Source organism: Colobus angolensis, unplaced genomic scaffold (assembly GCF_000951035.1).
Source record: "Colobus angolensis palliatus isolate OR3802 unplaced genomic scaffold, Cang.pa_1.0 Scaffold49, whole genome shotgun sequence".
NCBI lineage: Eukaryota > Metazoa > Chordata > Mammalia > Primates > Cercopithecidae > Colobus > Colobus angolensis.
In genome coordinates, this window is record NW_012118376.1 from 10441145 (window position 1) to 10457874 (window position 16730).

The window sequence follows — 16730 nt, forward strand, 5'->3', positions numbered from 1 at the left end:
CTTCCTTCCTTCCTTCCTTCCTTCCTTCCTTCCTTCCTTCCTTCCTTCCTTTTCTTTCTCTCACTCTTTCTCCCTTTCTTTCAAGACAAGGTCTCTCTTTGTCTCTCAGGCTGGAGTATAGTGTTGCAATCATAGCTCACTGCAACCTCCAATTCATGGGCTCAGGTGATCCTCCTGCCTCAGCCTCGCAAGTAGCTGAGATTACAGGTGTGTGCCACCATACCCAGCTAATTTTTTAATCTTTTTTTTTTGTAGAGACAGGGGTCTTGCTATGTTGCCCAGAATGGTTTGAACTCCTGGTCTCAAGCCATCCTCCTGCCTTGGTTTCCCAAAGTACTGGAATTATAGGCATGAGCCACCATGCATGGCCAGATGTTTTTTTCTCTGAGGAAGATGATATATCCCATTATAAGGATAGAAGAAAAAAACCCAAGAGTGGTGATAACTATTCTGTTCACTACACCTGACCCCCAGTTATTCAGCTCTCTGCTGTGTTCCTAAACAGGATTATCTTCCTTGGCAAAATTGAAATTAAATTTCTGCAATTACCTGAATCTTAACCACTAGCTACTAGCAGATATCAGTGGCTAGTCAGAATGATGATCCTATTTTGAAACTAGAATTAGGAACTTTGTATATAAGATAAAATAATGTTCTAGCATATGCTCATAAATTGTAAATCGTGAAAGTCCGTAGAAGTGATGGTCTCCTTCTACTGAAAAACACACACATGCTTGTTTCAGTGTCAGGGGACTCATGGATTCTCAGGAGCCACTGTGTGGGCCTTTGCAGCCTAGAATTAACATCCTAATGTCAAATATATCCCGACTCAACTCTCTCCTCTCCAGCCCTACCAAAGCTGTTCTGTTACAGCCTTTCTCATCTCCTGACTCTGATCACAGTCTCCTCACCCATCAAACCCTAAGTGGGCCTGAGCCCTCCCAGCCACACAGCAACCAATCGAAAACCAAAACTGGGCGCATCGTGCCTCTGCTTCCATCCCTTCCATGGTTCTCCACTCACAGGATAAAGCACAGACGCCCCCATGGCCTGGTCCTTAGCTTTACTTCCCAGTCCTCACTTTTAAGCAGGTCCTGACTGATACCCAGTGCCTCAGAAGTTCCAGACTTTTTGCAATGTCCTGTACATATTATTTTGAGTACATGCCTTTGTTTTTTGTTTTTTTTTGAGACGGAGTCTCACTTTGTCACCAGGCTGGAGTGCAGTGACGTAATCTCAACTCACTGCAATCTCTGCCTCCTGGGTTCGAGCCATTCTCCTGTCTCTGCCTCCCGAGTAGCTGGGACTACAGGACCCCGCCACCATGCCCACCTAATTGTTATATTTTTTAGTAGAGACGGGGTTTCACTCTGTTGACCAGGATGGTCTCGATCTCTTGACCTCGTGATCTGCTCACCTCAGCCTCCCAAAGTGCTGTGATTACAGGCGTGAGCCACCATGCATGGCCTGTTTTTAGTAGTTACATCAGCCTGACTCCATGCACTCACCTCTCTCTCATACCCATTACTTGGTTAGTTTTCATTGCCTCTGAATGACTCATTTCAGTTGCCTGTTCCACCAGCAACCTGTCCTGACATCTTCTCTCCTCTTCCTGGCTCATTTAGGGGCCTTTGCTCCGGGGATCTGTAATGCCTACAAATGTCCTTATTGCTTACCACAGTGCACTGTAATTATCTGTTTGGATTTTGGTTTTTCACTCTAGACCAGAATTTTCTTGTGGGTAAGGGCTTTATCTTATTTTCTTTCTCTCTCTCCAGGTCTCAATAAGGGGCTCATAGAGAGTAGACGTTCAATAAATATTTAATTGCCAAATGAATAAGAAAGATGAATAAATTAAAGAATAGATGCTTTATAAATAATCACTAATTTTTTGGCTTATCGTGTATCTTCAGGATCTAAGAGGGAATATACATAGAAATCTAAAGTAAATGAAATGAAACATATGTGAAAGAACCTAGTAGATTGCTTGGCACATAGTAATGCACAGTGTAGATTTCTTTTTCCATTTATATTAAATTATGTAATTAAATATAAAAAATAATTTATTCAAATTTTATAATAAATTTGTATAATGTAAATATACTGTGTGTTAAAATATAAAGTATAATGTTTTATAATATACATTTATTTATATCAAATCACATCTCAAACTAGGACCAAAAAGAAATATGTTTTATTGAAGTTATTTAATCAACAAACATTTATTGAACTGAACATTACATGTAAAAGCCCACCACTGTACACCAAGTGCTGGAGGTACTGAGAGCAGAAGGGTTTGATCGCTCCCTGCCTTCAGGGACCTTATGATCAAGTAGGCTTCACAGTTCCCCAGTCCTCCCTCTGCTTCCTCATGAAACCCACCCAGGAGTGTCCTAACAAATCTGTAAGTGTATGTCTCTAGGTTCCAATTAATTGTGACTTCATTCTTACTTTTAAAAAAATCCAGAAGGAAGCTTTTTAAAAAATCTATAAGAATGTTTAATAATATTTTTGTTAAATGGTGAATGCCAGGGACAGGTGTGTTCTGTAATTTTATATCTTATGTAAGAGTGATTCTTGTCAAGGTGCGGTGGCTCACCTCTGTAATCCCAGTACTTTGGGAGGCCGAGGGTGGAGGATGACTTGAGGCTAGAAGTTCGAGACTAGCCTGGCCAAGATGGTGAAATCCCATCTCTACTAAAAATACAAGTATACAAAAATTAGCCAGGTACGGTGATGTATGCCTGTAATCCCAGCTTCTTGGGAGGCTGAGGCAAGAGAATTGCTTGAACCTGGGAGGCAGAGGTTGCAGTGAGCCAAGATGGCACCAATGCACTCTGGCCTGGGCCACAGAGCAAAATTCTGCTTCAAGAAAAGAAAAAAAAAAAAAAAGAGTGATTCCTAAGGCACATTTGACAGGCCATCTTTCAGAGGCAGAATTTTCTTTTCTTTTCTTTTTTTTTTTTTTTTAGGTGGAGTCTCTCTCTGTCGCCCGGGCTGGAGTGCAGTGGCCGGATCTCAGCTCACTGCAAGCTCCGCCTCCCGGGTTCACGCCATTCTCCTGCCTCAGCCTCCCGAGTAGCTGGGACTACAGGCGCCCGCCATCTCGCCCGGCTAGTTTTTTTGTATTTTTTAATAGAGACGGGGTTTCACCGTGTTAGCCAGGATGGTCTCGATCCGCTGACCTCGTGATCCGCCCGTCTCGGCCTCCCAAAGTGCTGGGATTACAGGCTTGAGCCACCGCGCCCGGCCTCAGAGGCAGAATTTTCAACCTCAGCAGGAGCTGACATTGTCCCTCTAGCACACTCACACAAAAGGAAAAGGTGACATTCCCTTTGACTTCCTGGTTCCAGTCTACTAATATCGTGCAAGGAGGAGGCTGCACTACTGCAGTTACATGGGATGGGAATTTAGAACTATGAACTGCAGGAAGGATGTGGATGATGGCAATTTGACCAGGAATTCCAGCTAGCCCTAGTTAAATAAGCAGGCACTAACTATCCCGGGAGATTATCTTGAGGGCTTTACAGACTTATAGCTGCTGGAATATTAGAGAAATCCTCCAAAGACACAAAATAGGTCTGGGGAGCAAATTCTGACCCTTTGGATCTGCCTTCCTCACTCTTCGGCCCTGGGGACTACCTTTTAGTGTACTGAGCTTACTCAATCACTTACTCAATGCCTTGGGAAAATGTGTCACACATAAAATTAAATTTGTGTTTGTTTCAATGTCAATATCACATGTGTGTATGAATTTAATGACATAGAAACAAGAAAGGAAGCTCAAGACATATCAGATATATTGTGAGCCAGTGGTTATTGTTCCTGTTCATCCTTGAGGACATTTGGCAATGTTTGGAGACATTTTTGATTGTGACAGATGGGAAAAGAGTGTTTCTGGCATCTAAAAGAAAGATGCTGGGGGCACTTTGCTAAACATCCTATGATACATAGGACAGGCCCCCTCAACACAGAATTATTAGGTCCGAAATATCAATAGTGTTGAGGTTGAGAAATCCCGAGTTAGACCTTGGCTAGTGAAATAAGGAATGATATGACCTCCATTCTTTCTTATTATCTTGTTACATATTTTCATTTTCACCAAGCTCCCCAAGACGTCTCTTAAATACAAAGAAAAATTTAAATGAGGTCTTTGTCCTCATAGATCTTGTAGAGTTCATTTAATAAGACCATGTAGATACCCATAAAGTGTTAAATAACAATACAATAGAACAATGAACAAAAATAAAGCAGAGTATTAATTGCCAAATATTGGTATGGGCAATTTTGCCATGAGTTAAGAGATGGAAGAGGACACAGTAGAAACAGGAATTTGCGGCCAGAGGTGGTGGCTCATACCTGTAATCCCAGCACTTTGGGAGGCAGAGGTTGGTGGATCACCTGAGGTTAGGAGTTCAAGACCAGTCTGGTCAACATGGTGAAACCCCGTCTCTACTAAAAATACAAAAAATTAGCTGGGCGTGGTGGCAGGCACCTGTAATCCCAGCTACTCAGGAGGCTGATGCAGGAAAATGGCTTGAACCCAGGAGGCATAGGTTGCAATGAGCTGAGATCACGCTACTGCACTCCAACCTGGGCAACAAGAGCAAAACTCCATCTCAAAAAAGAAAAAAAAAGAAAAAAGAAAAGGAATTTGCATTAAGATAACAGACTCTGTGGGAGCAGGGCTCTGGTGTCTTCTGCATATTGCTGTGTTTCTATTACTTAGTACGATGCCTGACATGTTAAAACTACTCACTATACTAAAAAAATACTTATTGCATGAATCCAGGAATAGATTTAGAGAGAGAGGCCAAATATTTTCTGGAAGGTTGGGAGGAATGGAAAAAGTCAATGCAAGGAGAAAAGAATGGGATTGATATATTTCCAAATTCCGTGTATCTCGGGGACTGTATTGAAATAGGAAAGTAGGTGTGGGTGTAGTAAAAGGAAGTTGGTGCTAGTTTAGGAAATTCAGGTTTGTTTCATAGATACTGAGAACACAAATTGGAATTATAGTCGTTCCAGAATAATTGCAATCCATTTAATGCTTGCTCGTTTGAATCTGAGGGGGTATGTCTTTATTGTCCTGAACCGAGGACAGATGCTCAGTTCTTGTGTGAGTGTAAATCTGTGTGTGCATGAGGTTGTGGGTGTCGTGTTAACTTAGTCATCCTCTTTATCTAAATGTCTTCCTGATCCTCTTGCCTGAGCCCCCACCTTTTCTGTCTAGCCTGGACTGCGTTCCCGTCTCGTGCATGTGGCAGTGACTCAGGGTCGGAAGTAGGACTGCCCAGCCTGTACCTGGTCACTTCCTGCTGTGACTCTGGCAGGGTCTGCACATGACGCTCCGATTTTCCCAGCAGACCTGAGGAAGTGCCCACATGGTGTCTGCCATGGGGGAATGCAGCTTTGCTGTCGTTGTCACTGAGCTGCCATTTAACTGAAGGTTTACAACAGCCCCAAAGTGTCTGCTGGCCTCCTCATGGAAAGTGGAAAAGGCAAGCGCAGGGAAGGGCTCATCTGAGTGACACTCTGTCCTGCCTGCTCTTCCTCCACTGCTTGACTTGGCATCTCTCATGGGTTATGTAAATAAATAGGAAGAACAATCCACGCAGGGCCACTGGTTTTAACATGCCTTTCCAGTGTCCCAAGGTGTGCCTAAGCGGGGAACACAGCAGATGACGACAGGGGTTTCCTGCCTAGAAGGGAGATTCTTTTCTGGCTTGGAAAGTTCTTTTTTTTTTTGAGATGGAGTCTCACTCTTTGCCCAGGCTGGAGTGCAGTGGCATGATCTCGGCTCACTGCAACCTCTGCCTCCCGGGTTCAAGCAATTCTCCTGCCTGTCTCCTGAGTAGCTAGGATTAGAGGCATGCACCATTATGCCCAGCTAATTTTTGTATTTTTAGTAGAGACAGGGTTTCACCATGCTAGCCAGGCTGGTCTCGAACTCCTGACCTCAAGTGCTCCACCCACCTCGGCCTCCCAAAGTGCTGGGATTACAGGCGTGAGCCACCGTGCCCAGCAAAATTTCTAAGAGCTTCCTTTCAGACTTTTGCCTTTGCCCTTTGATACCCCTGTCTTTGTGATACAGAAGGTGATATAATGCTGCAGGGTGCCCAGGATCATTAGATACAAGACACCCAGGAGGCCACTAGAGACAAGCCTGGTTCTGAGTAACCTCTGTTCCAAACTGATTGGCCTGTACCCACAGGGAGGGCACCTGGATGCTAAGAAGTAGTAATGAATTGGGGAAAAGGGTGGAAGGACATGGCTTTGATGGCTTGGTTTCATTAACACTAATCTTAATTATAATGACACACAGAAGAGTGTTATTCTAATATTCAGTGCATAAAGTTAGCATGACAGTAACCTCATGTTCTCTTATTATGTTTTAAAGCAATTCTGCTGAAGGATGATCAGTGTGGATTTTACACATTTTACAGTAGAGGAAATGAAGCCACCAGGAAAATTCACTACCTGACGATCTGAAATGGTCACATCATTTCCCACGGAAAGAGTTCACATTTTCCAAGGCTTGTAAGACATTTACTAAGATAGAATGCTATGAAATTGCCAATATTTGACTCATTTTTTATGTATAAAAATAGCAATTTCATAGCTCCAACATAAAATTATCAACAAAGGAAACTGTTTTTTCTACCTTTGATAGTGGAAGGTATTTGGGGTCTTTACTTTTTTATTTTAGAATAGACACACTTGGTACGACCTCCACTGTAGAATAAATTTATTTCCTAATTCTGGGAAGGAAACCCAGGTTCTCCAAGCTTTGAAGATTCATCATGGTCAGTACTTGCCTTCCCCAGCCCCTCAGGCTACAGTCCTGAGAATCGTCACCCTGGAAGCTCAGCCCTGCCTAGTCCTGGAATAATTCCTGACCCAGGTGAACAGATATCCGTTGGCTCAGTCCCTACACATTGGGGTCTGGAATTTGGCTTCCCTGAGCCCAGAGTCCACATGCCAGGGATGAACTCTTGGCATCTCACAGCCATCATTCTGCAGTCACCTGCCCTTCCCAAGCCATGTCTCAGGCCATACACCTGAGCCTCTTCTGCCTTGATTTCCTGAACTGCATTTTGTTTTCCTTCTTGGGGTTTAATTATGCTGTTAGTGTAAGCCAGCTTGGCATGTGGCATAGCCGTTCACTCTCATCCTCTGAGGGAATAGGCTTATACCCAATATTCCAGCCCCTGACTGGTGTCCTGCTTCAAAATGGGTAGACCTTCCTGACTCGTGGCCCTGCTTCCCCGATCTTTCAGCAGCTCCTCAAGGTGTCATCAGCCCTGATCACATCAGGATTTGACATTCCTCTTTAAACACTGGCCTTTTAACCCAGGAGCCCTTGCCTCTTCTTGGCTTTCTTCCAAGACACACCATGACCCATAGCATGGGCCTCTTCCATGGCAGAGATGTGGAACCTTCCTAGTTGGCCTTCCAGGCCTCTCTCAGATGGAGCAGTCACTGCCCACCGTCGGCTCTTGAGTTCCCCATTTCACTTACAGTTTGGGACAGAATCCCATTTTGTGGCTGGTGATGAAGAGATGGGAACAGAAGTGGGTGGGAGAAGCCAAACACCACCTGGCCTGAAGCAGCACAGGCAGAGGGAACAACAGAGCACAGTGGCCAGGAGGCCGGGGAGCTGGTCACCGCGGTGGGGCAATCTGGGGCAGTCTCTGACTGGCTTGGTCGGGTGTGTGGTGGAGGAAACTGAACACTGTCCTGAATCAGAGGCCCTCACATTAATAGTGGGTGAGAGAAGTCATGAAAAGTGCCTGTTAGTGACCCAATAGCTTTACAACTCATTTGTCCTCCACAATCAGCTGGGAAGAGTCACAAACTATAAGGTAATTTGGATATTGGGACTTGTCATTCAGTTCAGAATTTCTTCCTACAAAATAACGATTTTTTCTCTTTTAGGGACAGGAATGATGGTTTTATGTCAACTTATTTCTCCCCCCCTCTTTTTTTTTTTTTTGCTATAAATGTTGCAAAGCAATAAATAAACAGTAATGTATACCATTTAGCATGAGGCCATCATAAAAGGAAAAGAGAGTAACACCAGGAACACTCAGTAAGCAAGCTCTAAGTGCTTTTCCTTCCCCAGTTTTGATTTTGCGGAGGGGTGCAGGATGGCAGAAGAACACTGAAGACTTAGGCCACTGCTCTGTCACTAACTAGCAGCCCAGCCACCTTGTATGGTGGTTTGTTCCTTAACCATATGTGTGGCTAGACAGATCATCCAAAAGCTGACTCCACTGTTCTCATCAGTGAGTGTGAGATGCGTGCTGCACCCCTGAGCTCCTCTGGCATGTATTCACTATGCATGCTATGCTCCTGTTTTACAGCTATGAACACACACATCTAGATAACATTTCCTAGGGGGCTGGGCTCATGGATTAGGTTTTTTATGATCTTTTTTTATGTTGAAATTTTTTCAAACAAATTGAACGTAACAGATATTTATATAACAACATTCCAGGTACTTATCATCCCAAAGGAACAAATATTAACCTTTTGTATTATTTGTTTCAAATTAAAAAAAAATTATAGTGATTTATCCCCTACTTAGCGAGAACTACTACCTTGAGGTTGGTGATATGAGTTCTGTCTATATTATCATGAGCTAACTACCTACAGATGTAGCCATTAGCAAAATAGTGTTGCTTCCTATCATAAATAGTGTCTAACTGTTTATATCAGTCTGCTACTTGCTTTTTGTCCTTAAATTTGTAATTTTGATACTTATCCATACTGATACTATGTTGTAGCTCTAATGCATTCAAGTATTATATAAAATTTCATAATGTAAATATCCTATTATTTAATTATGGAACTGTTGGTTATTTCCATTTTCAATGATAACAAATGATGCTGCCATGAACATTTTGCTCATGTCTCCTTTTACACTTGTGCAAGAATTTCCCTAAAGCATGTACTAGAGGTGGAACTTCTAAGATTCAGTAGAGAAACACCTTTAACTTTACTATGTATTGCCAAATTGCTCTTCAAACAGGTGTACCAACTAATACTCTCGATCAGAGTTGCCAACTTCCCATCTCCCAAAATTCTTGTTAAGCTTGGAAATTGCTCCCAGTCTAATAGGCATGACAGGCTCTCCCACTGATTGTTTTAATGTGCATTTACATCTTCATATTTTTTGTCCATTTAGATTTTTTCATCTTGGAATTTCATGCTTTTATCTGTATCAGTCAGGACACCTGCAGGAAACAGACAACACACTTAAATTAGACCAACTTGAGGAGGGACTCTTTACAAAGTTGAAGGCAAGTTTTCATTTTTTAAAAAATGGTTAGGGAACTCCTTTTCTAGTTTTAATTTGCTATGAAGGTTTTTCCCTTGTTATTTGTTGAGAGAGGATGACAGTTGCAGAGAAAGGACGATACTTTTAGGGAACATCTTTCTTGTCCTTTCTACTTTCTTCTCGGCAATGTGACTGTGTAAATGGTTTTGGGGCAACAGGCATGTTTGTTTTGAATTTTCCCACAAAAAGAGTACTACCAGTTAAGCCTTCAAGACAGATCCTCCATTCTTGCTATCTACATCTGCAAAATATGCTGTTCATCTTTTGATGGAGCAATTTAAGGAGTCCATTTGATATGCAGTATTTCTATCAGTTCATGTCATTCAATTGAAATTATATATCTCTTCCTTCTACCTTCTCTCCTTCCTTCCTTTCTTGTAGAAGTCAGTCAAACTTGAGTTCAAATTCTGGCTTTGTCATTTTCTTGCTTCATGTCTTTAGACAACTTATATAACCTCTCTGAGCAACAATCAAGCTACAGTAGCTTCCGTGTCTTCAAGGGCATACGTAATAAAACCTACCATGCATGTACATATACACATATACATATACACATACACATATACACATATATATATACACATATACACATATACATATACATGCATATACAAAGAGACACATGGACATATACACACATAATTTTTTTTATTATTATTATACTTTAAGTTCTAGGGTACATGTGCATAACGTGCAGGTTTGTTACATATGTATACTTGTGCCATGTTGGTGTGCTGCACCCATCAACTCATCAGCACCCATCAACTCGTCATTTACATCAGGAATAACTCCCAATGCAATCCCTCCCCACTCTCCCCTCCCCATGATAGGCCCCAGTGTGTGATGGTCCCCTTCCCGAGTCCAAGTGATCTCATGGTTCAGTTCCCACATATGAGTGAGAACATGCAGTGTTTGGTTTTCTGTTTTTGTGATAGTTTGCTAAGAATGATGGTTTCCAGCTGCATCCATGTCCCTACAAAGGACACAAACTCATCCTTTTTAATGGCTGCATAGTATTCCATGGTGTATATGTGCTACATTTTCTTAATCCAGTCTGTCACTGATGGACATTTGGGTTGATTCCAAGTCTTTGCTATTGCAAATAGTGCCGCAATAAACATACGTGTGCGTGTGTCTTTATAGCAGCATGATTTATGATCCTTTGGGTATATACCCAGTAGTGGGATGGCTGGGTCATATGGTACATCTAGTTGTAGATCCTTGAGGAATCGCCATACTGTTTTCCATAATGGTTGAACTAGTTTACAATCCCACCAACAGTGTAAAAGTGTTCCTAGTTCTCCACATCCTCTCCAGCACCTATTGTTTCCTGACTTTTTAATGATTGCCATTCTAACTGGTGTGAGATGGTAGCTCATTGTGGTTTTGATTTGCATTTCTCTGATGGCCAGTGATGCTGAGCATTTTTTCATGTGTCTGTTGGCTGTATGAATGTCTTCTTTTGAGAAATGTCTGTTCATATCCTTTGCCCACTTTTTGATGGGGTTGTTTGTTTTTTTTCTTGTAAATTGGTTTGAGTTCTTTGTAGGTTCTGGATATTAGACCTTTGTCAGATGAGTAGATTGCAAAAATTTTCTCCCATTCTGTAGGTTGCCTGTTCACTCTGATGGTAGTTTCTTTTGCTGTGCTGAAGCTCTTTAGTTTAATTAGATCCCATTTGTCAATTTTGGCTTTTGCTGCCGTTGCTTTTGGATACACACATGATTAAAGAACATGTGCAAACTGGGCACACACCAGGTGCTCGACAAATGATAGCTCTTTATTATTGCTTTGATCAAACACCTACTATGTATTTTCAATAAGCACTAAGGATACAGAAATAAATAAGGCATGGGACCTGCCTTAAAGAGACATTTAGACAGATTTATAGGTCAAGAAATATAATGATGTGTTCTAGTCACCACTACTAAAGTCAGCATAAGGTAAATTAGGGACTGATGGAAGGAAGTTGGGGGAAAGTCTATAAAAGTCTTTAGGAGGAGATGGCTGTGAACCAAATGCTAGTGAATAGGTACCTCCCAGGAAGAACAAGGGAGAGGGTTCTTTAGGCAGAGAGAGCAGTTTGGGTAAAGCAGGAGAAGTGCAGCAGCCCATGATACTTACATGCGAGCAGGTTGGCACATAAAGTGTAAGCCAGGAGAAGAACAGGTGGAAAAAGGTATGGTAAGAAAGAGGGGAGGGCAGAGGGGGCTCCAAAATGCTATTCTAGGGAAAATACATTTTGAATAATCTCCTGTAGACCTAAAAAGCAGTTGAAGTTTTCAGAGTAGAAGAGTAATATCATCTACTTTACATGTTACAAAAAATGATTCCGGAATTATTTAGCAAATTGGAAGATGTGGTATTCAAGACTGTGAACTCTGTTGGCTGACAAGTTGGGTTGTAATCCCTGGTTCCTTACTTATTAGTTTTGTGAGCTTGGGCAATTTTCTTTTAACCTTTCTAAACGTTAATATCTCTCTCTGTAAAGTGGAGCTATTATAATTATGTGCTTATCTCACAGGATCATTGGAGGATTAAATGTGATAATTCACACAGAGCCTGGCATATAGCAAGCAAAATTAGGGAGTAGAAACCCAAGGATCTAATTGAGTTTGGAAATCTTTAGGACCATCCATCTCTAGCTCAGAAAAGAGCTTAGTCTCTTAAATTGCCCCAGAAATCTGACTGCAAGTCGATACTAATCTAGGTTGGCTGGTGGCTGAATTGTTTCTAGTAAAGGGAGGGAAAGAAAAATACAGAGTAAAACAGAAATAAAAGACACTATCAACTGACAAAGAATTAATGATCTTTCTGTGAGATGGAACAGCATGTACATGAATAAGATTTCAGAATACTTAAAATGCAAAGATACCAACTGGATATAGTGTTGGGTGGAAGTATACTAAGGGAATGAATACAGTTAATCTGACCTCTCCGTGGGAACCATTGCCAAATGAGTCAGTTGTGGACATTGTATAATTTATTTTTACGGCTTGCATTCAAGGGAAATGTTCAGTGCAAGTTTAAATGTTCCACCTCAAACATCTAAATTCAACACTAGCATATGGCATTCCTACTCATACCGACCTGGAGAGAAGGTGGAGGTAGAAGAAAGGAAATGTCATTGGAGACTCCTGCTCCTGGCACTTCCTCTCTAACCTTTTGTGTTCACCCCATTCTAACAGATGCTAACAGGGCTCACAGCTTTCTGGACAATTTATGGGTATTTCCACCACAAACAAAATAACTCAACTAGCGCAAATGGCATTGAAAATCTTGTCTGAAATATTGGATTTTAAAATAATAGTCAAATTAATTCTGATGGCTCTAGAAGAGAAGAATGGATGCCCCTGAACAGAGTAACACAAATCTGTTACTTCTGCACATGACAGCCAAGTCAACCTACTGCCAGGACAGGAACGTCAGGAATGGTCTCAGGCTCCTGCTAATACTCGTGTATTTCTGCTCGGCAAGTGGTACCTCTTTGACCACGGCCCCAAGATTGGATGTTTTGCTGACTGCTTTGGGGCGCTGTCAGGGTGGACTTTTTTGATACATTGTGTAAAGACTATTTGTGTTTTGCTTTTCAAAATTAAGTAAAGGAACTGAAGGAAAAGAGAACATGGATATATGAGTGTGGTTGCATAGGAGGAAAAAACTCCAAACATGGTGTTCACCCACCTGCGATGGGGCAATCTAAGCAGTTCATCTGATACACAGTATTTCTATCAATTCATATCATTCACTTGAGATTATACACTGAACTGACTGCTTGACCTTGGGCAAGTTACTTCGCCTCTTTAGCTTCAGATTATCATGCCAAGAAAGGTGATTGGGTCTCTAAATCCTTTCTCAGCTTCTAATGCTATGACTTTCTATTATTTGCCACTGCTTACAGATGCTTTAAATCAAGTAAACCTTTACATATTTTTAAAAGAAATGTAATGTTTATCAGCTTTGCAAAAAGTAAGCAAGGAATGAAATAAGACGAACAATTTACTGAGATACTGTATTTTAACTTGTTGGGAATGAGTAGGAATTAACAAAGAAAACATGTCCTATGGGAATACTACAGAGAAAGTGATTTCTTATAGGATAGAAGGGTGGGGGCAGGCAATGCCTGTAGTTGAAATCTGGCCCACTGCCTATTTGGTGACTGAAGTTTTATTGGAACACAGCCATGCTCGTTCATTTACATTTTGTCTATGAAAACAGAATTGAATGGTTGCAACAGAAATGGTATGGTCTTCAAAGCCTAAAATATTTATTCTCTGGCTCTTTACAGAAAAAGCTTGCCTACCCCTGCGATAGGAAACCAAAGTTGGTTATTTTATTTAGTATTTGTGTAGCTTCATTCTCTAAATAAGAGTGTCCTGTTTTGGGAAGAGTTTGGAAGCTCTTTTCTACTTAAGTAATCAGTAGGGACCTGGGTCTTGACCCTACTTTTAAAAGGATGCAGCCACTGTATCTGTAATTCTGCTTTTTTACGACTTCTTCAGTAGCTTTGAGGTTTGAAATGACTTTACCCTACAAATAACTGTTTTCTGGGATGATGCCAGTGGTGGCCATTTTAGGTAATAGAGGTTTTGGAGCATAGGAACTGTGTCTTTCTGGAAGGAGGGCTAGCCTTATGCAGGGCATGGCTGAGGGGAGGGCTGGTGTAGCACACAGTGGCGGCTGCCCTGCTCCAGGCCCTTGTCATTTCTTGTACTATAGAGAATTCTCTGAAGCACAGATCTTAGTCCATGTCTTCTCTGCTTAAAATTCCTCCAATGATTCCTTGTTATGGACAGAATGAAAGTCACCCTCAAAAACAAGACAATTAAATCTCGTGGTATCTATTTTTAACCTCTTCCGAAGCTTGAATTCTATCTCCTCCGTGTCCCTTCGTGTACCCTCTGATTGATCCTAAATTCCATGAGGGTTGAATCTGAGGGCAATGTATGTATTTTTCCACCATCCCCTTTACTATAGTGAAAATGTTGAAGATACCATCTGCTGGACAGGGCAGGGTCCATGTGTGTTCCATTGGTCTCTGTATTGCAGGGTTGAAGCAGGATATGCCTTAAAAATATTTGTAGGGAAAATGAATAAGTAAGTTACTGCTGCTTTGTAATGAAAATAGTAATGAAAATAATGTTTTTACTTAAAAAAGCATTGGAACAAAATTCGTATTCAACTTAAGGTGTATTGCTATATGGATAAGAGAAAACAGGGTCTGAGAGACTTGGGCTCTAATCCTAGATCTGACACTTTGTGACACGGAGCAAGCTACTTAACTCTTTCCATTCCCAGTTTCCATACTTATGAAAAAGGAAACAAGTTTCCAGGACCCTTACATTTCTTTCAACTTTGACATTCTTATTTGGTTTTGAATATTCAAGTCTTATTTTGATGCCTTGTGCCCAACTAGCTGCACTATCAGGTACCTTACATATTACAATGAATATGATAGAAATTTGTTCTTCTTAGAGAAGTGTCTATGGAAAATATGAACTCTGAGCAAAAGTTTGTAAGAGGGAGGGAAGGTGGTTCTTATTTAATTAGAACTTTACAGTTATCACAGGAAAAAAAACTAGAAAAGCACTCTAGATTGGGGGAGATGGTTCAGTGAAAATAAGAGATTGAGTGTAAAAATAATGGAGTAATGCATCAGTACTCCTAGGAAGCTAATTTTTTTCATATATGCATGTGACCTTGCTCTGCCACATGTAAATTCAGAGATGTCATGATGGGTGTATTTAAACATCGCTGCTTTAAGATTTTGGAAAAGATACTCTCTTCCTCTTTCCATCCATCCCAGCTTTTCTTTGTCTCTCTTCCTTCCCTCATTATTTCATTTATTTTTTTCCAGGGTGACCCCATGTAGCCCAGAATATTCTTCTCTCAAGCTTGCACATCTTAGGTCCATTTAATACATCTTCCATTTAACGAGGGTTCAAAGATTAATAAGGCGAAATACATTAAATTGCCCTTGGCTTAGTAGAAAGTCCCTTTCAGCTGTCTGGGAAGTTACTCATGATTCTGCACAATGCAGGGACTCCCAAGAGAAGAGCAAGGGAGCTATTCAATCTGCCTTTCCCTGTCTGTGTTTATGCTCAAGGCCACAAGGGCTCTTCCCTCATGGGAGTGTGGGGAGGAGCCATTTTGCTTCCATGCGTGTGAAATATCCGGCAGATTTTATTTTAGAAAAGATCAAGGCCCTGAGGAAGAAAGAGGCTTGACTGGCAAACAGCCTCATAAATTTATATTCTGTATTGCCTTTGCACTTAGTATGCAGTAGGAAGACTTTTCACGATTCCAAATTTTATCAAAGAATCGTCAGTAGCATTTCCTGTTTGGAAACAGGATCTAGACCCTCCGAGGCGCTCCATTTCTCACTATTAAAGGAAACCGATCGATCAATAGGAGTTTTACAAGATTGTTAATAGCCTTTAGTTTTTGGCGCAATTTTAGCTTTTCAGAAAAATTGAGCAGAAAGTACAGACAGCTTCCATATATTCCCTCCCCTGCCCTAGCCCCAGTTTTCCCTATCATTAGCATCTTGCATTAGTGTGCTACATTTGTTACAATTGATCAATGAATACCGATACTTTATTATTAACCAAAGCCTGTAGTTTACATTAGGGTTCAGTCCTCGCCTTGTACAGTTCTATGGGTTTTGACAGCTATGTAATGGCATATATTCACCATTCAAAGTTTCACTGCCCTGAAATTCCCCTGCACTCCCCCTATTTATTCCTCTCTCCCTTTCCTCCCTGAGCCCTGGTAACTATGGATCATTGTACTATCTCTATAGGTTTGCCTTTTCTAGAATGTCATATAATTGGGATCTCACTGTATGTAGCCTTTTCAAACAGGCTTCTTTTACTTAGAAGTATGCATTTAAGATTCCTCCAGGTTTTGTGTAGCTTGATAGCTCATTTGTTTTTAGACCTGAATAATGTTCCATTGTATAAATGTACCATAATTTGTTTATCTATACTTTTTGAAGGACACCTTGATTGCTTCCAAGTTTTGTCAATTATGAATAAAGCTACTATGCGCTGGTTTTTGTGTGGACACACATTTTCAATTCATTTGAGTAAATACCAAGGAGTGTATTTGTTGGATGATATAGTAAGAATATGTTTAGTTTTTCAAGAAACTGCCAAACTGTCTTCCAAAGTGGCTGTACCATTTTCCCATAAGTGGTAAATAAGAGTTCCTGTTGCTTCATGTCCTTGTCAGCATTTGGTGTTGTCAGTGTTTTGGATTTTGGCCACTCTAGTAGGTGTATAATGTGTCTCATTGTTTAAATGTGTAATTCCCTAATGTTGCATAATGTTTAACATCTTTTTTTTTTTTTTTTTGAGACAGAGTCTTGCTCTGTCACCCAGGCTGG